Source organism: Musca domestica, unplaced genomic scaffold (genome assembly GCF_030504385.1).
Source record: "Musca domestica strain aabys unplaced genomic scaffold, Musca_domestica.polishedcontigs.V.1.1 12, whole genome shotgun sequence".
Classification (NCBI taxonomy): Eukaryota; Metazoa; Arthropoda; class Insecta; order Diptera; family Muscidae; genus Musca; species Musca domestica.
Window position 1 is genome coordinate 15,193,577 of NW_026712155.1, and position 24,301 is coordinate 15,217,877.

Below are 24,301 nucleotides of genomic sequence, written 5' to 3' on the forward strand. Positions count from 1 at the left end.
GAGGAAATTTTTTAAAACTTATTTTAGGGGGATGTGAGGGAATTTGGGGAAATGAAGGGAGATTCGAGAAATCCTGAATTTAAAAACAAATATTCTGAAGGTCCACTAATAGCTTGAAATGTTAAAAAAAATGGACCAATAAAGGTGGATTTTTAATAACTATTTTCATGGACCAACAAAAGCGGATTTTTTATAGAAATTTTTTTCAGGACCAAGTACCATAGAATATTATTTTAAGAACGAATGTTGGATTTTTTAGTATTTCTTTTCAAGGGCCAGCAATTACAGATTTCTTATGAAAAATTTCTTAAGGATCAACAATTCGTGGTTTTAATTTCCAAGGAATAACAGAGCAAATTATATACCTCTACTGCAAGAAGAGCTCCTCTCAAAAATGAGAGCAGGTACCGCTGTGGTCTAATACAAGAATTCGTAATGCCTCAGTCCGCGTGACTATAACATTTTGTGAGAAAAGCTGCAGGCCGTTTTAGGGAGTGCTCGAACTTTTCTGTAAGAAGAGCTGAAAATCTTCTCAGGGATAAGTTCTAATTCAATTTTTTTCTAAAAAAAAATATTTAAACAAAATATATATTTTTTTCTAGGGCCAACTTACAACAAAGATTGAATAATTAAAGATGTTTTTAGAGAATTTTTAGAGAATCATTAATGACCAGCAGATCAAAAATTAAGTTTTGTTGAAGAGTATTTTTTCAAGGACCAACAAACCAAAGTATATGAATTTTCAAGGACCAACATTGCACAAACGTTGAGTTTTTAAATAATTTCTGTTTAATGACCAACAGATCAAAAATAAAGATTTATTGAAAAATATTTTTCAAGGACCAAAAAAGCAAAGTAAATGGATTTTTACGATTTTTTTTTCAAGGACCAATAGACAATTGATCTTGGATTATTGAAGAATATTTTCAAAGAACACACCGTCCAAAATATTTTTTTCAAGGACCGACAGACCAAAAATTTATTTTTTGAGAATATTTTTTTAAGGACCAACAGACCAAAGTATATGGATTTTATATAATTTTTTTCAAGGACCAATAGACAATTAATCTTCGATTATTGAAGAATATTTTTAAAGAATCAATAATCGTGAATTTTCCAAAATATTTTTTTTTTTCAAGGACCGACAATAGTGGATGCTTAGAAAACATTTTTATTGAATATCTTTTCAAGGACCAACATCCAATAAAGGTTGATTTTTTGAAGAATTTTTTTTCAAGGATCAACGTGGATTTTGTAAATGATACGACCCATGGTCGTGGATTTTTCTTCAACAAGGATTTTCAAAGACTAACATACCACAAACGTCGGTTATTTAGTGATGTTTTTAAAGAATCTCTGTTGAATGACCCACAGACCAAAAATTAAGATTTGATGAAAAATATATTTTTTTTAAAGGACCAAAAGACCAAAAATAAAGCTTTGTTGAAGAATAATTTTCAAGGACCAAAAGAGCAAAATATATGGATTTTTTTACGATTTTTTTTCAAGGACCAATAGACAATTGGTCTTGGACTATTCAAGAATATTTAAGAGTCCACAGTCCAAAAACCTTGAATTTTTAAAAAAAAAAATTTCAAGGATCAACAAAAGTGGACTGTTACAAAAAATTGTTAAAAGATCCCCAAACGTGGATTTTTTATAGAAGATTTTTTTTTTCAAGGATACACATCGACATGTTTTTAAATTGATTTTAAAGGACTAAGAAGGCTATTATCGTGGATTTTTTTTAAGGACCAACATACCAATAAATCTGGATATTTATACAATATTTTTAAGGACTCAAAGACCAATAAATAGACCTTCTTAGGAACAATTTTTGAAGACTTGCTGGAAAAAAGATAAGAAGGGATATATTTTGAAGGTTTAGTAATATTTTTAATTTTTTGAAACTCTAGGATACTTCAAATATATTTTTAAGGGATTTCTTTTAAACTTAACTTTTTAAGTTTTTTTAAGGACTCTAATGCCATGATTTTAAAGATTTTCCCTGGCATATTTTGTTTTTTGATATGAGGTCTTTTACGACACAGTTCTGCCCTCCTGAGAAGTTTTTTCCAGGATTTACAGAGCGGTAATTGCGGACTTCTTAAAGGACTACATATCAGCAAAGAGGTGATTTTTTCAAGATTTTTTTTTAATTGTCCTGACACAATAAACGATTGTTCTTGAGAACATTCCGCAATGTTTTCGTGGGCAGAAACCCATTTTTTTCGTTTCCATGGTCCTATTTTTCGAAAATCGTGTACTTCATGCCATAAAATCATAAAGTATTAAATATTTTTTTCAAGGGCTACCTGATTTATTTTCCTTCAATGCCTTTCTTTCCGAAAAAACTAGCATTTTTAAGAATATCTTAATGAGTTAATTTTTTTCAAGGACCTCCTGAGAGGTAAGCGAGGACTTTATGTCAAAAAGCGGTTATTTTAGAAGAATTTTTCCGAAGTCGTTCTGGACACAAACGAGGTTTGAAAAATGTTTACCAGGACTTCCTGGATTGAATTTTTTGATTTTTTTAAAAACACTTTTTAGGGAGATTTTTTTAAGGCTGCCCTGGATAATTTTACGGACACATATTTCGAAAATCGTGTATTTTTCAGAACATGTTAAGGAATGTTGAATGTGAATCGTGGATTTTTAAAAATTAGTTCAAGGACCTATGTTCTGAAAATCTAGGATCGTTCAAAAATATTTTACAAGGAATTCTTTACTTCTTAAAATTTTGTTTCAATGACTTCATGCCAAGAAATCATGGATTTTTAAAGATTTTTTTTACAAAGACTTCCTGACATATTTTTTGTCAAGGCCTTCCTTTCCGAAAAACTTGCGTTTTTAAGAATATTTTTATAAGTACTTTTTAAACAAAATTCTGTGATTCTGAGGTGATTTTTTCAAAGACCACCTAAGAAGTAATAGCAGACTTACTTCATGCCAAAAAGCAGCGATTTTTCACCTCGATATCAAATTTCAATTTTTTATGAGTTCTTTCAATACAAAATTCTGTGATTCTGAGGGGATTTTTTCAGAGACCTCCTAAGGAGTAATAGCTGACTTCTTAAAGGACTTTATGCCAAAAAGCAGCGATTTCTAACCTCTATAACAAGTTTCGGGATTCGCTTCACCAAATGCCCAATTTAGTAGTGTTAAGTTCTTTTCCTACAATTATAGTACACATTTCCAAACCCACCTTCAAATTATAAATTCCAGATATCAATAGAGAACTCAGAATCAAATTTTAAGATTCTAATCATATATCTACACCTAATACCAAACTTAGTACTTTTCGTACAAATATGGGACGAATTTCCAATCCACCATCAAATCTCAATTCCACACATCAATAGACACGTCAGTAATTAATTTTAGAATTTCCAGCAAATTTAGCACCATTTAGTACTTTTCGTACATACAGGGTATGCTACTAATTTTATTGAATGAAAGCAAAAAATGCCGGAAATAGCATCAAATTTTAGAATAAGTTCAGATTTGTTCGATCTGGTCACCTTTGGCACGAATTATGACCTTCAAACGGCCAATGAAACCGTCACACGCTGCCCGAATGTTGCTCTGCAGTATTTTGGCCCATTCTCGGCGAAGCGCTTGCTTGAGGTGATCGACACTTTGATATTTTTTAGTGCCAACCTTGCTTTCCAAAATACTCCAGACACAATAGTCCATCGGATTGGTATCCGGAGATTTTGGTGCTCATTGTGCGCTGGAAATGGGGAACCTCATTTTGTAACCATTCTAGGCTGGCGGGTGGTGGTGCTGAGTTCGGTTGGAACGTCCAAGGTCTGCGGCTTAAATGTTTACGTGCCTAAGCCCTTAATACACCCTCCATAATATTTTCGCGATAATATTCGGCATTTATTCTGACGCCACGGACGATTAATACGAGCGGAAAGCGACCATCGGCTGTTATGGCGGCCCACACTATCACCATAGCCGGCGCTGGAGTTCTGGTGGCCAACCGAAGTTGCATATTTTCAGCTAAGCTGGACAACGAATGTTTTCTCAACGAAGAAGTTTCGGCCACTGCGACGACGCGGGTTTCGATCAAGTCGCTTCTTTACTTTTCGAACCATTTCTGCTGATGTTGCTGTTTTCTTTTGTCTACTTCCTTGACGTCGGGCTACGCTGCCAGAAGCCACGGTAACGAGCGATGGTACGAGACAAAAAAGATTTATTCACATTTAAATGCTGGAGTGCTCTAACGATAGCCACTTGTGGTTTTCCAGCCAAATTTCAAAAATCACCCCATCACGCTTGAATTCCATCACGAATAACTTTTTTTCTGGAGAAGTCTCATCAAAATGCTTTTGTACGCTTGTAAACAATATAATGAGCTGTCACTGGAATAATTTTAAGAGGTGTCGGGCGAGTGGCTTAGAAATTACAGCAGTCTGAAATTAATTGCAGTTTTTTTTCATCTCGCCCTGTATAGTCCAAGAAACAAATCAATAATTTTTGTCGAGGAATTCTTCAAATAATGTTTGTAAAAATTCGCCATATCTCTTCAAGAATCCACCATTTTTGGTCGGGAGGTTCTTAGAAAAATCTACTTATTTTTTTTTTTCAAGAACACCTTGAAGAAATATAAGAAAAAATCGGTATTTTAGACCTGGAAATACTCGAAAAAATCTTGAAAATTAGGCGATATTTAGAGTTAAAAATCCAAGATTTCATACTTCTTAAATACATTTTATTGGGCCAGGATAGTTTTCCGATTTTTTTTTCAGGAAGTATTTAAAACTTGTTCTTTAAATTTCTGTTTATTAGTCTGTGAGAATATTCTCAGCTTCAGCCATTGGTCCCGGGAAAAATATCCTTTAAAAAAGTCCGTTAAGTCAGTCCTTGAAAGAACATTCTTAAGAAAAAATCTTTTTTTTTTAAATCCACATTTGCTGTTCCTAAAAAAAATTCTTCAAAAAATCGATGTTCCTCCACAAAACATCCTTTAATATCTTCGCTTTTAAGTCTGCTACTCCTTGATATTTATATGGATATTTATATAATAAATACAAATGTATTAGTCTGCCTAGTCCCTAATAATATTTTTTAAAAATCAGAGAATTTAGTCTTGATGATCCCAAAAAATCTTTAAATATCCACGTTTATATCCCTGCTAAAACATGCTTGGTTCTCGATCGCATATCCTTAAAAAGTTCATGTTTATTAGACTCTTAGTCTTGAAAAAAATCTATAAGTAATCAAGGATTATCTGGTCCTTGAGAAAATATCTGCAAGGAGGAGGATCGAGGGGTTTAAAAAATACATTTATGCAAGGAGATCATGCCAGGACCTCTTGGACTTCAAGGATTTTTTAAATAACTTCCTTCCGAAGATATCATTCAATAACTTTTTTTTGGCAAAAAATTGTTAATTTTTTACCTAAACTCTATTCAAGGACATCAAAGTTAAGGGTCAAAGCAAAAAGGTGATGCCCAAAAGAATTGGAGGATTTCTGGGAAAATAGGATTATTTCTGCCACTTGGGTGATTTATGTTTCCTTGTTTGGGCGAGGTATTTCCATGAATCCTATTTTGTCGATCAATTTTAGCACCTCTCCCTCCTCCCTCCCTCTCTCCCCCTAGTCGGTCACATTATATCCCATTCACTTTCTAATTAAAAAAACTACCAAATGGGACGTCGTGCCATATTCCCTTCTGACGAAGGTTACGGCATCACGTCAAAGCCCTTAAATAAATTCATTAATTTTTCACAACACGCCAACCCTTATCCACTGTGCACATCACCCTGACTAACTAACCGTGGCTGTCTTCACATCTCCACGAAGGAGGGGTATGAGGTTGAAGGGGAGAAGGAGGGGGAAGGAGGTTTGGTTGGTGGTTCTGACACCCAAAATACAACGCAACACATGCCAGCGTCAGTTGATGGCGGCGTGCGCGGCATTACCCCCCATTGTTATGCGTTGAGTGTTAAATAAGAAACTTGAGGAGGCGATGATAGGTACAATTTATAAAGTTTCTTCAACGAACCCCTTCCCCACGACTCGACGGCTCGTCTCGGTTTGATTTGGCTGGGCTCTCCACTCCACTCAACTCGACTCAATTCAGTTGCTGTGTTTAATAAGAATCTGCATGCAAAGTTCGCTTAAATCTTATATGAGTGTTATTGTTCTTGTTATTGTTGATGTGTGCCGAGGAGGGGAGAGAGAGGAGCTGGGGGTAGTGTGGGAATATGTGGTTTTGTTGGAGGGAGGCAAGGGAGCTGCTTTTAGTTTGTGTGAGCGTGTGACTAGCTGGCAGTTTGTTCGAGTATAAAATTGTTATGGACAAGTAATTTAAAGGCTGCGTAAGTCTGTCTGTATGTGTGAGTGTGTGTGTGTTTGTGTTGGTATCCGAGCGAAATCAATTGAATATGAGATGTATGTATGACCAAAACAAATTTTCTACAAGGCTCTCACACGCACACACACACACACACACACACACACAGAAATTCTAAGCCATCTTTCTTTCAGCAATTTTTGCAGAGTATGAATGTGTGCGTGAGTGTGTGTGTGTTTGTCTGTTGGAGAATTGGTAAATCTATTGGCAAACTTCTTCTTCTTCTGCTGCTGCTTGTTCTGGTTATAAAATATATTTTAACTGACACCTGAAACTGATAATACAACCGACAAAAGGTTGTTCATATGATAGGGTCTACTTCTAGGGACTTATCGACACGCACACACATACACCCACACACATGTATGTCTACACCTACTCCCAACTGGGTATCGCAAACACAAATGGGTTATGTACACCAAGTGCCAATAAGAAATGCCAATCACAGTTCCATTGTTTGCTGTTGTTGTTTTACTTTTTTTTGAAAAAAATTGTTTGAATTTTCAAAGAATATTTGGATAAGATGACAGTTAATGTTGAAGGGGTCGGAGGTGTAGAATATGTAATTTAAGGCTTATAGGATTTTCCCGGAGTAATATTAATGAATTTTTATGAGTTGTTAACTAATAAGGAAAAATAAGGATGAAATAAGGATATCACGTGATTAACACAAGGAAGATTATGAAAGAAAAACATTTTCACAGCTAATTGAAAGAGGTCTAAAAATGAGGAGGATTTCAAGGATAAGAAAAATTACACATGTTAAAGTAGATAATATGAGCCGGTAGACATTTTATTCAAGAGCACCTTCACAAAAGAGCTAGAGTCCTAGTCTCTTAGAAGAGTTGGAGGAGCTCTTCTCTTAGAAGAGCTACAGCTCTTCCCATAAAAGAGCTAGATCTCTTCTCATAGAAGAGCTAGAGCTCTTCTTCATGGAAGAGCTGCAGGAGCTTTTCTCTCATAGAAGAGCTGGAGAAGCTCTTCTCATAGAAGAGCTGGAGAAGCTCTTCTCATAGAAGAGCTGGAGAAGCTCTTCTCATAGAAGAGCTGGAGAAGCTCTTCTCATAGAAGAGCTGGAGAAGCTCTTCTCATAGAAGAGCTGGAGAAGCTCTTCTCATAGAAGAGCTGGAGAAGCTCTTCTCATAGAAGAGCTGGAGAAGCTCTTCTCATAGAAGAGCTGGAGAAGCTCTTATCATAGAAGAGCTGGAGAAGCTGTTCTCATAGAAGAGTTGCAGGAGCTCTTCTTATAGAAGAGCTGCAGGAGCTCTTCTTATAGAAGAGCCAGAGCTCTTCTCATAGATGAGCTGGAGCTCTTCTTCATAGAAGAGCTGCAGGAGCTGCTCTTCTTCTAGAAGAGCTAGAACGACCTCTTCTTCATGGATGAGCCAGAACACTTTTTGTAGAGGAGTCCAAACTCTTCTCGTAGAAGAGTCTGAAGTCTCGTTGATGAATAGTCTGTGCTTTTCCGATTAAAGCTGCGGAGCTCTTCCACAGTTGAAAGAAGACTAAATCTTCTCATAGAAGAGCCTGGATTTTTCTGATTGTAGAGACCGAACTCTTCTCGTGGAAGAAGCTAAACTCTTCATGTAGGAGAAGGTGAGATCTACTCGTATAAGAGACAGAGCTTTTCGCGGAGAAGAGGCCGAAGTGTACTTGTAGAAAAGTATTATCTTAGAAGAGTTCAACCTGTTCATGTAGAAGAGGCTGAGTTCTTCTTTTTAAAGTACTGGAGCTCTTGTTTTCTCCTCTCATAAAGGAGCTGGAGCTCTTCTCACTATAGAGCTAGATGAGTAGAATAGTAGTTCATATCATTAATGAGCTCTCCCATAGAAGGGCTACAACGCTTCTTATAGAAGGACATCATTTTTTTGTTATAAAAGAGTTGAGCTCTCCTCTTCTGATCATAAGGAAATTCGGAGATCTTTTCAATTCCATAGACAAGATCGTCTCTATATAGATAGAGTCCTTCTTTCCACATTGAAGAATTAAAGTTCTCCTCATTGTCGATATAGAAAGAGTTGGTGATCTTCTCTGGCAAAAAATTGTGGCACTCCTCTCGGAAGAGTTGGAGCTCTTTTCTCAGAGCTGGAGTTCTTCTCTGTCTCAGAAGAATAGTTGGAGCTCTTCACCCAAAATGTCGAGATTTGACTTCGTTCAAATATTATTTAATTTTTCAATTAGCTACCTTAGCTTTTTCAGAATTAGCTGTTATTTCTTTTCCTTGAGGTATCAGTTATTTCCGTTTTTGGACTACTAGGCCTTGACTTGCTCTGTCTCTATTTCAAAAGAAGCTTTTTTTTTTTGAGGAAATTGAAATTGTATTCTTCAGTTAAAATTCATAGCACAGTTGTTTTTCCATTCAGAGACTCCCCCGCGCAGAAGTCTCAGCAAGTAAACAATATCTCTCAGGTTTTAATTTATGTATTTATTTTTTAAATTTTTAAATATTTCTATTTATCTAAGCTATTATCGACAATACGCAAATATAAATATTTATAAAATGCAATAATACTAAAATACAAAGTAGAACAACAACAACAACTACTACTACTACAGCAACAACAACAATAATACTAAAGTACAACTAATTCTACAAGACAATTAGATATCTTTTGTTGTTTTTTTGCTGGCAGCTTGTGTACGTGTGTATCTGTCTGTGTGTTTATGAGTGTGTGTGTGTGCTTAGAATGCAAAACAAAATCCACAAACTATCCGATTAATTTATCATAAAATCAATTTTCATTTTTCACAACTACCACCCGGAGAACAATAGGGAAAATATTTATGGCCAGAGATGGATAAACGGGAGCAGTGTTGAGATACTCTGGACCTACCTACCTATATATAAATATGACATATTGTAACATTGGGCCTAGATAAGCTCAGCTAAGTAGGCTACTTTTAGATTGACAGATTAACAATATTTCTTTTGACAGATGGGCTTGCTGGTCGACCTCATATGGGCCATAATTAGACATAATCTCCAACAAATGATTTAAATGAAAAACAAATTTATACTTTTTATACATTTTTGACATTTTTTGACATTTTTTGACATTTTCGACATTTAGACATTTCTACATAAAAAACGAAAATTTCAAATATTTCCCATCTCTATTTGCCAAAGGCCATAATTTTGGAAAATATTTTTTTTTCACCAACATTATTTATTAAAGAAACAAAAACATGAAGTGGCTTTTTATTATTATTGACACACACACACACAAAAGTGATAAACAACAACTACAACAACAGAAAAACACATTTTTTAATTGATCAATTGAAAAACAAAATGGCCAACGATAACAACATCCTTAATTGCCCAACAATTGGAAATATTTGTTGTGCGTTTTGGCCAAACTCTAAATTATGTTCTGGGCGCTTTTATCTAGAACTGGCATCTGTGGAGCGAGAACAAAAGAGAAGGTATGGAAGTAATGGTAGGGGGGGGAAAGGGCTGGGAACATGTTTATAGATAATAATGGAAGAGTAGAAAAATATAGTGGGAATTGAAAACCCTTTTTACATTTTGCCTTTTTCTTACCTTGTCCAAAGAACAACACAATTTAGTCATTTTTATACCCTCCACCATAGTATGGAGGGTATATTAAGTTTGTCATTCCGTCTGTAACACCTCGAAATATATATTTTAGACCCCACAAAGTATATATATTCTTGATCAACATAAAATTCTATGTCGATCTATCAATATCCGTCCGTCTGTCCGTTGGTCGGTCTGTCCGTCTGCGGAAATCACTCTAGCTTCCGAACGAAATGAAGTAGGTTGATAAAATTTTACTCAAATGTGTACTATGTCTGCAGGACTTTTGGTATTGAAAATGGTCCATGTAGGTCCACGTCTTCGTATGGCCCCCACATAACGGTACGTCCCGATATTCGGTATTTTGATGATTTTAGCGACATTATTAACCGGAATTGTTTCAAATTTGGTATTTGAAGTTCTAAATGGATACTACAGCCTAGGATAGAAAATTGTCTGTGCAGGTCCACGTCTTCGTATAGCCCCCATATAACGGTACCTCCCGATATTCGTTATTTTGGTGATTTTAGCGTCATTATTCACCAGAATCTTTTAAAATTTGGTATTTGAAATTCGAAATGGATACTACAGCCTGTGACAGAAAATTGTCTGTGCAGGTCCACGTCTTCGTATAGCCCCCCATATAACGGTACCTCCCGATATTCGGTATTTTGATGATTTTAGCGACATTATTCACCGGAATCTTTTTCAAATTTCGCATTTAGAGTTCGTAATGGAAACTACAGCCTACGACAGAAAATTGTCTGTGCAGGTTTACGTCTTCGTATAGCCCCCATATAAGGGTACCTCCCGATATTCGATATTTTGATGATTTTAGCGACATTATTTACCGGAATTGTTTCAAATTTGGTATTTAAGATTCGTAATAGATACTACAGCCTATGACAGAAAATTGTCTATGCAGGTCCAGGTCTTCGTATAGGCCCCATATACCAATACCTCCCTATATTCGGTATTTTGATGATTTTATCGACATTATTCACCGGAATTGTTTCAAATTTGGTATTTAATATTCGTAATGGATACTACATCCTACGACCGAAAATTGTCTGTGCAGGTACACGTCTTCGTATAGCCCCCCATATAACGGTACCTCCCGATATTCGGTATTTTGATGATTTTAGCGACATTATTTACCGGAATCTTTTCAAATTTCGCATTTAGAGTTCGTAATGAAAACTACAGTCTGTGACAGAAAATTGTCTGTGCAAGTCCACGTCTTCGTGTAGCCACCATATAACAGTACCGACCTATATTCGGTATTTTGAGGATTTTAGCGACATTATTCACCGGAATTGTTTCAAAATTGGTATTTAAGATTCGTAATGGATACTACAGCCTGTGACAGAAAATTATCTATGCAGGTCCAGGTCTTCGTATAGGCCCCATATACCAGTACCTCCCTATATTCGGTATTTTGATGAGTTTTGGGTACAATACTCACCGAAATTGTTTGAAATGTCGTATTTAATGTTGGTAATTCGGTAGACCGAATACCTTTTGTAGGTCTTCCATGGACCAAAGACTTTTTGAAGGTCTTCTGTAAACAGAAGGCCTTTTGGACTGTCTTCTATAGACCAAAGCCCTTGATGGTTTTCTATTGACCTTTCGCAGATCTCCTAGAGACCAAACCCTTGTAGACTTTTAGAAGTCTTTTAATGGACCGAAGATCTTTTGAAAGTCTTCTCCTAAAACCTATTGAAGGTCGTCTATATACCGAAGATCTTTCGAAGGTCTTCTATATATCGAAGATTTTTGAAGGTCTTCTATCGACCGAAGACCTTTTGAAAGTATTTTACGGGAAGAAGACCTTTTTTTCTACGGACAGAACGTTTTTTGAAGGTCTTCTATGGACCGAAGACCCTTTTATGCACCGAAGACCTTTTGAAGGTCTTCTATAAAAACAAGATCGTTTGAAGGTCTTTTATAGACCGAAGATGTTGTGAAGATCTTCTATGGACGGAAGGTCTGTTGAAGGTCCTTTTTCGATCGAAGACCTGTTGAAGTTCCTCTATCGACCAAAGACCTGTTGAAGGTCCTCTATCGACCGAAGACTTGTTAAAGGGGTTCTATCGACCGATCCCCATTTGAAGGTTTTTATTGACCGAATACTGGAGGATTTCTATTAACTGATGACCTCTTGAGTTTCTCGAATTTTCCATAGACCTTTTGAATCTCTCCTGTTTATGAAGGATATTGTGTAGGTCTTTTACGAACCGAAGACAATTTAAAAGCCTTCTTTTAAGAAGGACCCTTTGGAGGAGTTTTTTGGAAATCTCCCAAAAATTCAAAACTGCATCCTTTTGTGTCCTTATTTGTTGCATAATATTGAAATATATTTTGACAATATTGAGGTTTTGCCGAGTCCATTTGGAATATTCTCAAAAAACCTCAATATTGTCAAAATATATTTCAATATTATGCAAAAAACTTTGTGGAGAGCTTTGGGATTACTTCACGAATCATTGGTAAAAAAATGGGTCATGTGGCTGTGAGTATACATCTGTCGTCAGAATCATGAAAATTATATTAAGATGGAATACACAAAAATCTCATATTCTTAGGAGCACCATCTATAATCAGTTTATGGTAAGATTTCAATAAGACTTTGGACAGGTATCAAAATAGTTAATATTGGTACACTCATTTGTGTATCTCCCTCGCAAAAGGCCAACATTTTGAATTATAAAAGTTTAGAATCAATTTCCGACATTCCTCAAGCTTCGGTCGTTCTAATGTTTTGTTGATATGAGGTAATAGAGTGAAAATGAATTATATCGGTTCGTACCAGAAATTTCCGAATTCTGAATATTTCTCTTTTATTGTTATACCCTACACCACAAGGTGGTCGGGGGTGGTCTTTGTGCAATTGTTTGTAATAGGCAAAACGAAACGAGATAGACCCATAGTTCCTTTTGATGATCTGCATAGGATCACATTCTGAGTCGATTTATGCATTTCCGTCCGTCCGTCTGTCCATGTATTTTTGTAAACAAAGTACATTTCGCATTTATTGCCCTATCCCGATGAAATTTTGCACAGATCATTTGTTTGGTCCAAGGACGAACCCTATTGGGCCAAGATTGGAGATAATCGGTCAAAATTTAGATATAGCTCCCATATATATCTTCGTCCGATTTGCCTTTTATTGTGCACCAAACGTGTAATAGCAGTCCGAATTGTATGGAATTTTGCATATACACCCAAATTAGGCCTGAAAATATGTATGCCAAATTTGATCGAAATCGGTTCAGATATAGCTATAGCTCCCATATATATTGTTCATCCGATTTGTTATTTTTGTCCTCCGCAGCCGTAATATGCACTCTGTAACAACAATATTTGGGAAAATATAGAAAATACAGCTCAGAAATACCTTTGCCAAATTTTATCGTTATCGGTTCAGATTTGGATATAGCTCCCATATATAACTTCGTCCGATTTAGCTTTTATTGTGCACCAAACGTCTAATATTTGTTTAAATGGAATGGTATTTGACACTTACGACCGAATTGAGAAGAAGCTAGTATGTCAAATTTTGTGGAGATCGGTTCAGATTTAGCTATAGCTCCCATATATATTGTTCATCCGATTTTTTATATTTGCTACCCACAACCGTAATATGCACTCCATAAAAACGATATTCAGGGAAATATATGAAATCCAGCTCAGAAATATCTTTGCCAATTTTTATCGAGATCGGTTCAGATTTGAATATAACTCCCATATATATCTTTATCCGATTTCAAATTAATTGTGCACCAAATGGCCAATACAAGTCCGAATTTAAAAGATACAAATAAATGCTTCGGCATATTTAGTTAGTTTGAACTTTAAATTATAATCATAGCGTGTATGATTCTCCCATAAAAAAACTTTTAATTGTTATGTGGAGCTCTACTAAATTAGAAAAGTGGTGTAGGGTATCATAAAGTCGGTCCCGCCCGACTTTAAGCATTTCTTTACTGGTTTTTTAAATAAAACGAGTGCCCGATACAGTTCAAACTTGGTCCATACAATTATTTGTACTAGATTAACGTAAGGACCAAGTGTGGAAAATATCCCGTACGTTCCTCCAACAGCTCAAAGTTTTGAATGTCCAAGCTTCGTATATCCCAGATCTTACATGAAGGTGTGTCGGTCCACTGGTAGTTCTCCTCTATAGACTCAAAATTGTTAATAGTTAATTAATATCGATTAATAGTCATGGTATCAGAAACTGACCAAAGGTGTCATACGTGCGTATACGCTATAAATTTCAAGTGAATGATAATGCGTATACGCAACAATAGTCAATATCAGGTGACGTTGAGGGAGCTTTCCTACACACTCCTGGGATAGATTTGTACATTTTTCTACTTTCTTTGTGATTTTCTATTTCAGAACCAGAAAAAAAAAAAAACAAAATAAATAAATTGTTTTAAATTCAAAAATTGCTCTCCTGCGTAAAAAACGTCGATCATTTAAAGGCACCTACTTTGATTTGCTTCTCTTCATTGAAACCATGCATTTCAACACCCTTTTTACGAGGAAACCGTACACGGATTCCCATGCACAGTTTCCAATTATGGCTTTGTTTGAGATTTAGATAAAGAGCTTTCCCTACTTTCGCTCTGGCAACAACACAACACTCACGGGTTCAGCCAACCAACCAACAATTCAAACAGCCAACATAAGTATTCGCATGTCTAACCTTAAAAATATAGACAGATACAAATTTTTATCTATGCATAAATATGCAATAAACTATTCGCAATAGTTGTAGCGGTTGTTGTTGTTGGTGTTGGGGTTTCGTTTTTCTCATCCATCTCCTACTATGTTTTCACTTTACAAACGTGTGGAAAAAAATCTCAAAAACACACACTCCATCACTTGCAAGCATGCATGCATGCCGGGAACCAGCGAACAAAAAACAAAAAAAAAAACTTTTTTCCATTTGTTTATAACCTTTAAACTAAAATACAGCCATGAATGGAGCCCACATCTCTCTGTCGATATATATATGAACTCTCCCAGCCCATGCGAAAGGGTCCGAGGAGGGGAGGGAAGAATGGGGCACCAAAGCGGGTGCGTGTTGGAGTTTGGTTCTTTGTTTCGAAATATAACTGAATAAAGTTTGACATGAACAGCATTAAATGTTGTTAACTATTGGTTGGGCCTCAAAGGAGGCAAAGAGAAAGAGAGCGAGGGGTTGAGCTGCGTTGGGGGTTACTGCAATTCAAACATTTTCATGCCCAGCAAACAGACCTGCTGCATTGCCTTGCATATAAATTTAACAAATTTACACCGACACACACACACAAATATATTTTATTTTTTCCCTCTCACTCTCACTCTCGCCCTCTCTGTCTCTCCAGTAAAGAGAAAAGTTGAAACGGAAGTGAATGAAAACAAAGCACAAAAACCAGAATAACTTTTTCCTACCCCAACATCATACAATGTACAACAACAACAACTACAACTACCAGAAGAGGAATTTTGAGATTACATTCCGACATACCCATACAAATGTATAAAAACGTACAAAATATGGATGTATGATCCCACATTTATATCATTTACGTGAAATGTTCTCCGGGGATGCAGGACAGTGGGCGATAAGGACACAAAAGAATGCATTTTTGAATCTTTGGGAGATTTCCAAAAAACTTCTCTAGAGGGTCGTTTTTAAAATAATGCCCAAAGAAGACCTACAAAAGGTCCTTCATCAACAGCAGAGTTTCAAAAGTTCTATAGAAATTTCAGTACCTTCAAAAGGTCTTCGGTCCTCGACCTTTAGAAGATCTTCAAAACGACTTCGGTCTATAGAAGACCTCCGAAAGGTCTTATGTCCATAGCAAACCTTTACAAGGTCTTTTGTATATGGAATACCTTCAAAAACTCTTCGGATTATAAAAGACCTTTAAAACTTCTTTTGTCTCTAGCCTACCTTCATACGGGCCTCTGTCTAAAGAAAACTATAAAAATGTCTGCAGTCTATGGAAGACCATAAAATATCTTCGGTCTATAGAAGATCTTCAAAAGGGTTTCTGTCTCTAGAAGACCTTCAAAAGGTATTCTGTCTACAGAAGACCTTCAAGAGGTCTTCTGTCTATAGAAAACCTTCACAAGGTCTTCGGTCTTTAGAAGTCCTTCGAAAGGGTCTTCGGTCCACAGAAGACCTTTAAAAATGCTGCGGTCTATAGAAAGCCTTCGGTCTATTTAATACCTTCAAAAGGTCTTCTGTGTATGGAAGACCTTCGAAAATACCTTTAACGGATCTTTTGGGTACAGAATACCTTCAAAAGCCATTCGGTCTATAGAAGACCTTCGAAAGGTCTTCGTTCTATAGAAGATCTTCAAGTGGCCTTCCGTCTATAGAAGACCTCCACAAGGTCTTCTATCCATAGAAGATCTTTAAAGGGTCTTCTGTCTCTGGAAGACCTCCGAGAGACCTTCTGTCTATAAGAGACCTTCAAAAGGTCTCCGGTCTAGAGAAGACCTTAAAAGTTTTTCGGTCGAGAGAAGACCTTCGGTTTATAGAAGACATTCAAAAGATCTTCGGTTTATAGAAGACCTAGAAAAGGCTTCGGTCTATAGAAGTACTACAAGAGACTTCGGTCTATAGAGGACCTTGGGTCTATAGAAGACCTTAAAAAGTCTTCGGTCTATAAATGACCTTCAAACGGACCATCAAAAGGTCTTCGGTCTTTTGAAGGCCTTCAAAAGGCGTTCGTTCTACAAAAGATCTTCAAAAGGTTTTCGGCCTATAGTCTATAGAGAAGACCCTTTAACCTTCTGCGAGAGAAGACCATATGGTCATCTTTGAGGGAAGATCTCCTTTAAAAATCCATGTTTTCGGACCTTTAGGTCCTTGAGAAAAATTCTTTAAAAAATCCATGTTTTCGGACCTTTTGGTCCTTGAGAAAAATTCTTTAAAAAATCCATGTTTTCGGACCTTTTGGTCCTTGAGAAAAATTCTTTAAAAAATCCAAGTTTTCGGACCTTTTGGTCCTTGAGAAAAATTCTTTAAAAAATCCATGTTTTCGGACCTTTTGGACCTTGAGAAAAATTCTTTAAAAAATCCATGTTTTCGGACCTTTTGGTCCTTGAGAAAAATTCTTAAAAAAAAATCCACGTTTGCGGACCTTTTGGTCCTTGAGAAAAATTCTTTAAAAAATCCACATGTGCAGACCTTTTGGTCTTTTAGAAAAATTCTTTAAAAAAATCCACATTTGCGGACTATTTGCGGACATGAGAAAAACTTCTTTAAAAATCCACGTTTGCGGACCTTTTGGTCCTTGAGAAAAATTCACTAAAAAATCCAATTTTGCGGATCTTCTGGTCCTTGAGAAAAATTCACTAAAAAATCCACTTTAGCGACCTTCTGGTCCTTGATAAAAATTCGTTTAAAAATCCACGTTTGCGGACAATTTGATCCTTGAGAAAAATTCTTTAAAAAATCCACGTTTACGGACCTTCTTTTCTTTGAGAAAAATTATTTTAAAAATCCACCTTTGCGTCCTTTTTTGTCCTTGAGAAAAATTCTTTAAAAAATCCACGTTTGCGGACAATGTGGGCCTTGAAAAAAATTCCTTAGAAAAATCCACGTTTTCGGACCTTTTGGCTCTTGAGAAAAACTCTTTAAAAAATCCATGTTTTCGGACCTTTTGGTCCTTGAGAAAAATTCTTCCAAAAATCCACGTTTACGGACCTGCTGGTCCTTGAGAAAAATTCTTATGAGAGAAGTTCCCGTAGTATTCTGGTGTTCTATGAGAATTTATCCTTTTTGAAAAATCGCCTCTTGTCCCACTGTCTCTTGTCTCTGGAGTGAAAGTACGAAAAAGTCTAAACTTTTGTTGCAACATTCAACAATTACTGGCTGCAAAGGCTTGGCTTTGACACATCCTGGGCAAGTTGTGTCATGACAACTCCTGTTGCAAAAATTACAACATCAACAAAACTGAGTACTAGGAATTCCCAGGAATATTTTTGGAATTTTTAATTTAAAAAAATATATGCCAAATTTCTTTAGAATCTCAGTTCATAATTCTGGAAATTCATTAAAGGAAATTACATTTTGTTGATTTCGAAAAAATGCACAAATGCCTAGTTTTAAATTAGCAAATCAAAACTTTTGTGTGGGTGTGTGTGTATGTGTCTAATTAACACATTTCCTGTCACACTTGCCTATGTGTCAGTGTCAAGAGCCCGTCCATTGATCAGAGTTAACATACAAAAATTGAGTGCATCACCATCGTTTGTTGCCAATGTTATGTGCCAGAATTTCTTGTATCTTTTTTCTTGTTGTTGTTTCTGGTGTTGTTGTTGTTGTGGTTGGTAGTAATCTGTGTGCCATAGTTTTTACTAATTTTCCGTTAACATTTTTAAACCTCAACAACATTCAAATGCCATGCGGCCCAGAATGAAAAGTATTCTTTTGTTTTACAACAAATGTGGAATATTCTCTGACACAATGGCAGCAACAACAACAATAGTAATGAGAATGATGACGATGATATTTAATATGATAAATGCATTTGTGTGCCAATGCATGCCTGTGAAGGAGTAAGGATGCATGAGGGTGGATGTGTGTGGTGGGTCAGAGCATATTTTTGCTATGTGGAATTATGAGCAAGTTCACATTTGAAAGGTGAGAAGGAAAAAGGATATAAGTGAATTTTTCACAAATTATAGCCCTGATAGTCCTTGAAAAATATTATTCAGAAAATCTCCGAATGAACTCTGATGGTCTTTGTAAAATATTTCTAAAAAAGAGCAGGTTTGTGAATCATTTGTTTCTTGAATCTTTGTTTCGAGGGGACCCCCTCGTTTTCTGTAAGAGAAGGCTCCCTGGTGCCCTATGAGAGATGAATACCTGGCCTCGTATGGAAGAAGAACCTTTGATATTCTAGGAGAGACGATCCTCTGGTCTACTATGATAGAAACCCTCTTGTCTTCTAGGAAAGAAACCGCTCTATAAAAGCAGACATCGATAGTCCTTTGTGATCTTCTACAAAAGATTTATCTCTGGTCTTCTACGAGAGAAGACCATCTGCTCTTCTATGAAATAATTCATTAATAGTCCGACTGGTTCTCTATGAGAGAAGACCCTCAGTTCTTCTAGGACAGAGGACCATCTCGCTTTGTAGGACATACGACCCTCTTGTCTTCTATGTGAGGAGATCCTTTGGTCTTCTATAAGAGAAGACCCTCTGGTCTTCTAAGGGTGTAAACCCTCTGCTCTTTTATGGGAGAAGAACCTCTTTGGCAGAAGACCCTTTGGTTTATTATGGGAGAAGATTATCCAATCTTCTCCCTCCACGTTTGCGGACCTTTATGTCCTTGAGAGAAATTATTTTAAAAATTCCTATTTCTTGAGAAAATATCTTTAAATAAACCTCAATTCTGGATTTGTTGGTCCTTTAGAAAAATTCTTTAAAAAATCCACGTCTATTGTCCTTTTGGTCCTTGAGAAAAATTCTTTAAAAAATCCACGTCTATTGTCCTTTTGGTCCTTGAGAAAAATTCTTTAAAAAATCCACGTTTATTGGTCCTTGAAAAAAATTCTTTAAAAAATCCACGTTTATTGGTCCTTGAAAAAAATTCTTTAAAAAATCCACGTTTATTGGTCCTTGAAAAAAATTCTTTAAAAAATCCACGTTTATTGGTCCTTGAAAAAAATTCTTTAAAAAATCCACGTTTATTGGTCCTTGAAAAAAATTCTTTAAAAAATCCACGTTTATTGGTCCTTGAAAAAAATTCTTTAAAAAATCCACGTTTATTGGTCCTTGAAAAAAATTCTTTAAAAAATCCACGTTTATTGGTCCTTGAAAAAAATTCTTTAAAAAATCCACGTTTATTGGTCCTTGAAAAAAATTCTTTAAAAAATCCACGTTTATTGGTCCTTGAAAAAAATTCTTTAAAAAATCCACGTTTATTGGTCCTTGAAAAAAATTCTTTAAAAAATCCACGTTTATTGGTCCTTGAAAAAAATTCTTTAAAAAATCCACGTTTATTGGTCCTTGAAAAAAATTCTTTAAAAAATCCACGTTTATTGGTCCTTGAAAAAAATTCTTTAAAAAATCCACGTTTATTGGTCCTTGAAAAAAATTCTTTAAAAAATCCACGTTTATTGGTCCTTGAAAAAAATTCTTTAAAAAATCCACGTTTATTGGTCCTTGAAAAAAATTCTTTAAAAAATCCACGTTTATTGGTCCTTGAAAAAAATTCTTTAAAAATCCACGTTTATTGGTCCTTGAAAAAAATTCTTTAAAAATCCACGTTTATTGGTCCTTGAAAAAAATTCTTTAAAAAATCCACGTTTATTGGTCCTTGAAAAAAATTCTTTAAAAAATCCACGTTTATTGGTCCTTGAAAAAAATTCTTTAAAAAATCCACGTTTATTGGTCCTTGAAAAAAATTCTTTAAAAAATCCACGTTTATTGGTCCTTGAAAAAAATTCTTTAAAAAATCCACGTTTATTGGTCCTTGACAAAAATTCTTTAAAAAATCCACGTTTATTGGTCCTTGAAAAAAATTCTTTAAAAAATCCACGTTTATTGGTCCTTGAAAAAAATTCTTTAAAAAATCCACGTTTATTGGTCTTTGAAAAAAATTCTTTAAAAAATCCACGTTTATTGGTCCTTGAAAAAAATTCTTTAAAAAATCCACGTTTATTGGTCCTTGACAAAAATTCTTTAAAAAATCCACGTTTATTGGTCCTTGAAAAAAATTCTTTAAAAAATCCACGTTTATTGGTCCTTGAAAAAAATTCTTTAAAAAATCCACGTTTATTGGTCCTTGACAAAAATTCTTTAAAAAATCCACGTTTATTGGTCCTTGAAAAAAATTCTTTAAAAAATCCACGTTTATTGGTCCTTGAAAAAAATTCTTTAAAAAATCCACGTTTATTGGTCCTTGAAAAAAATTCTTTAAAAAATCCACGTTTATTGGTCTTTGAAAAAAATTCTTTAAAAAATCCACGTTTATTGGTCCTTGAAAAAAATTCTTTAAAAAATCCACGTTTATTGGTCTTTGAAAAAAATTCTTTAAAAAATCCGCGTTTATTGGTCCTTGAAAAAAATTCTTTAAAAAATCCACGTTTATTGGTCCTTGAAAAAAATTCTTTAAAAAATCCACGTTTATTGGTCCTTGAAAAAAATTCTTTAAAAAATCCACGTTTATTGGTCCTTGAAAAAAATTCTTTAAAAAATCCACGTTTATTGGTCCTTGAGAAAAATTCTTTAAAAAATCCACGTTTATTGGTCCTTGAAAAAAATTCTTTAAAAAATCCACGTTTATTGGTCCTTGAAAAAAATTCTTTAAAAAATCCACGTTTATTGGTCCTTGAAAAAAATTCTTTGAAAAATCCACGTTTCTGTGTCTTTTGGTCCTTGAGAAAAATTCTTTAAAAAATCCACGTTTTTTGGTCCTTGAAAAAAATTCTTTGAAAAATCCACGTTTCTGTGTCTTTTGGTCCTTGAGAAAAATTCTTTAAAAAATCCACGTTTATTGGTCCTTGAAAAAAATTCTTTAAAAAATCCACGTTTATTGGTCCTTGAAAAAAAATCTTTAAAAAATCCACGTTTATTGGTCCTTGAAAAAAAATCTTTAAAAAATCCACGTTTATTGGTCCTTGAAAAAATTCTTTAAAAAATCCACGTTTATTGGTCCTTGAAAAAAATTCTTTAAAAAATCCACGTTTATTGGTCCTTGAAAAAAATTCTTTAAAAAATCCACGTTTATTGGTCCTTGAAAAAAATTCTTTAAAAAATCCACGTTTATTGGTCCTTGAAAAAAATTCTTTAAAAAATCCACGTTTCTGTGTCTTTTGGTCCTTGAAATTCTTTAAAAAATCCACGTTTCTGTGTCTTTTGGTCCTTGAGAAAAATTCTTAAAAAAATCCACGTTTCTGTGTCTTTTGGTCCTTGAGAAAAATTCTTTAAAAAATCCACGTTTCTGTGTCTTTTGGTCCTTGAGAAAAATTCTTAAAAAAATCCACGTTTCTGTGTCTTTTGGTCCTTGAGAAAAATTCTTAAAAAAAAATCCACGTTTATTGGCCTGTTTGTCCTTGAGAAAAATTCTTTAAAAAATCCACGTTTCTGTGTCTTTTGGTCCTTGAGAAAAATTCTTTAAAAAATCCACGTTTCTGTGTCTTTTGGTCTTTGAGAAAAATTCTTTAAAAAATCCACGTTTCTGTGTCTTTTGGTCCTTGAGAAAAATTCTTTAAAAAATCCACGTTTCTGTGTCTTTTGGTCCTTGAGAAAAATTCTTTAAAAAAATCCACGTTTCTGTGTCTTTTGGTCCCTGAGAAAAATTCTTTAAAAAATCCACGTTTCTGTGTCTTTTGGTCTTTGAGAAAAATTCTTTAAAAAATCCACGTTTCTGTGTCTTTTGGTCCTTAAGAAAAATTCTTTAAAAAATCCACGTTTCTGTGTCTTTTGGTCCTTGAGAAAAATTCTTTAAAAAATCCACGTTTCTGTGTCTTTTGGTCCTTGAGAAAAATTCTTTAAAAAATCCACGTTTCTGTGTCTTTTGGTCCTTGAGAAAAATTCTTTAAAAAATCCAAGTTTGCGGACCTCTTGGTCCTTGAGAAAAATTCTTTAAAAAAATCCACGTTTCTGTGTCTTTTGGTCCCTGAGAAAAATTCTTTAAAAAATCCACGTTTCTGTGTCTTTTGGTCTTTGAGAAAAATTCTTTAAAAAATCCACGTTTCTGTGTCTTTTGGTCCTTGAGAAAAATTCTATAAAAATCCACGTTTCTGTGTCTTTTGGTCCTTGAGAAAAATTCTTTAAAAAAGCCACGTTTCTGTGTCTTTTAGTCCTTGAGAAAAATTCTTTAAAAAATCCACGTTTCTGTGTCTTTTGGTCCTTGAGAAAAATTCTTAAAAAAAATCCACGTTTATTGGCCTGTTTGTCCTTGAGAAAAATTCTTTAAAAATCCACGTTTCTGTGTCTTTTGGTCCTTGAGAAAAATTCTTTAAAAAATCCACGTTTCTGCGTCTTTTGGTCCTTGAGAAAAATTCTTTAAAAAATCCACGTTTCTGTGTGTTTTGGTCCTAGAAAAAAAATTATTAAAAAAATATCTCTCCTTAAAATCTTTTTTCCAATTTTATGGACTTATCCCAAAGCCATTATAAACCACATATATAAAATCTATCAGACACACACGCCGACACGCACCCAGGAACTACAACAACAGCAGCAACAACAATTCATGCCTTTATTATTTTGCCATAGCATAGCATTTTGCGAGCGGGTATTGTATCGCATCGCATCGTTAATACTGCAAATGACAGTTATGTAGAACAATACAATTGATTCATATATGGCTATGTAAACAATGTGTGTGTGTGTGTGGGAATGTTCCTGTGTGTTGGTGTGAGTGTTTGTGTGTGTCATATCATATAAATTATCTCTATATTAAGTACAAATGCATACATATTCCCTCTGCTGATACCATAGTTATTGCTTGACAACATACCCCTCTCCATCACCTCGCCCCTACCTTCTACACCCCCCATGGATTGCAACAAATTTCATAATACGTTTGTCACTTTACAGGCGGCGAGTAAGACATGAAACATTGCCGACAAAGAACACACATCCTCCTCCCCTCACAACTGCAGGCAAATGTGTATAACATGCCACACACAGAGAGAGAGGGAGCGAGCGGGAGATACATACCTACAAATAAATAAAATTCATATACAAATGTACACAGATAGATATGGAAATTTGTTTGAACTCGCTCGTACTGGCAAAAGGCATACACACACACATACACAGCGACAAAATAAATCCAAAATATATGATCGGCAATATTGTCGGGGAGTGGGTCAAAAGCCATAATGCCAGTATGAGGGAGGGAGGAGGTGAAGCTAAATGTGGTTTTTATTTTGCAAATATAAAGGACACACACACACACATACACAGTCGCCGACAAACATTTAAACATGAAGTAGTGGCAGTAGCTAACTGGTCGTTCAGGCTAGCTGGTCGTTTGCCTGCTTGCCTAGCTGAGTAGTCCTCAGCTCGCCTGCACCACCACCAACATCAACACAGTTAACCGACCGTCTTAATTGCTTCTCTTTTGGCCAATGACACGAACACCGACCGAGAGGAAGTTCATTATGGGTGCGTGTATGGGAACGTTTTGTCGTCGTAAAAACCTTTTCGGGGCTTATTACGGAAATCTCTGCTATAAACAGGACGATAAACACAGCTGTGATCGGCCATGTTAAATGAGACATGATTGGGTGTTTGTTGTAATCCTCCTTCTCCTCGTTGTTGTTGTTGCTGCTGCCGTTCAATTTCCACCTTCTTTGGCCGTTGTTGGCCGTAATTGTCGTCATCGTCACATTATATTGGCCAGTTTGTAAAATAAATGC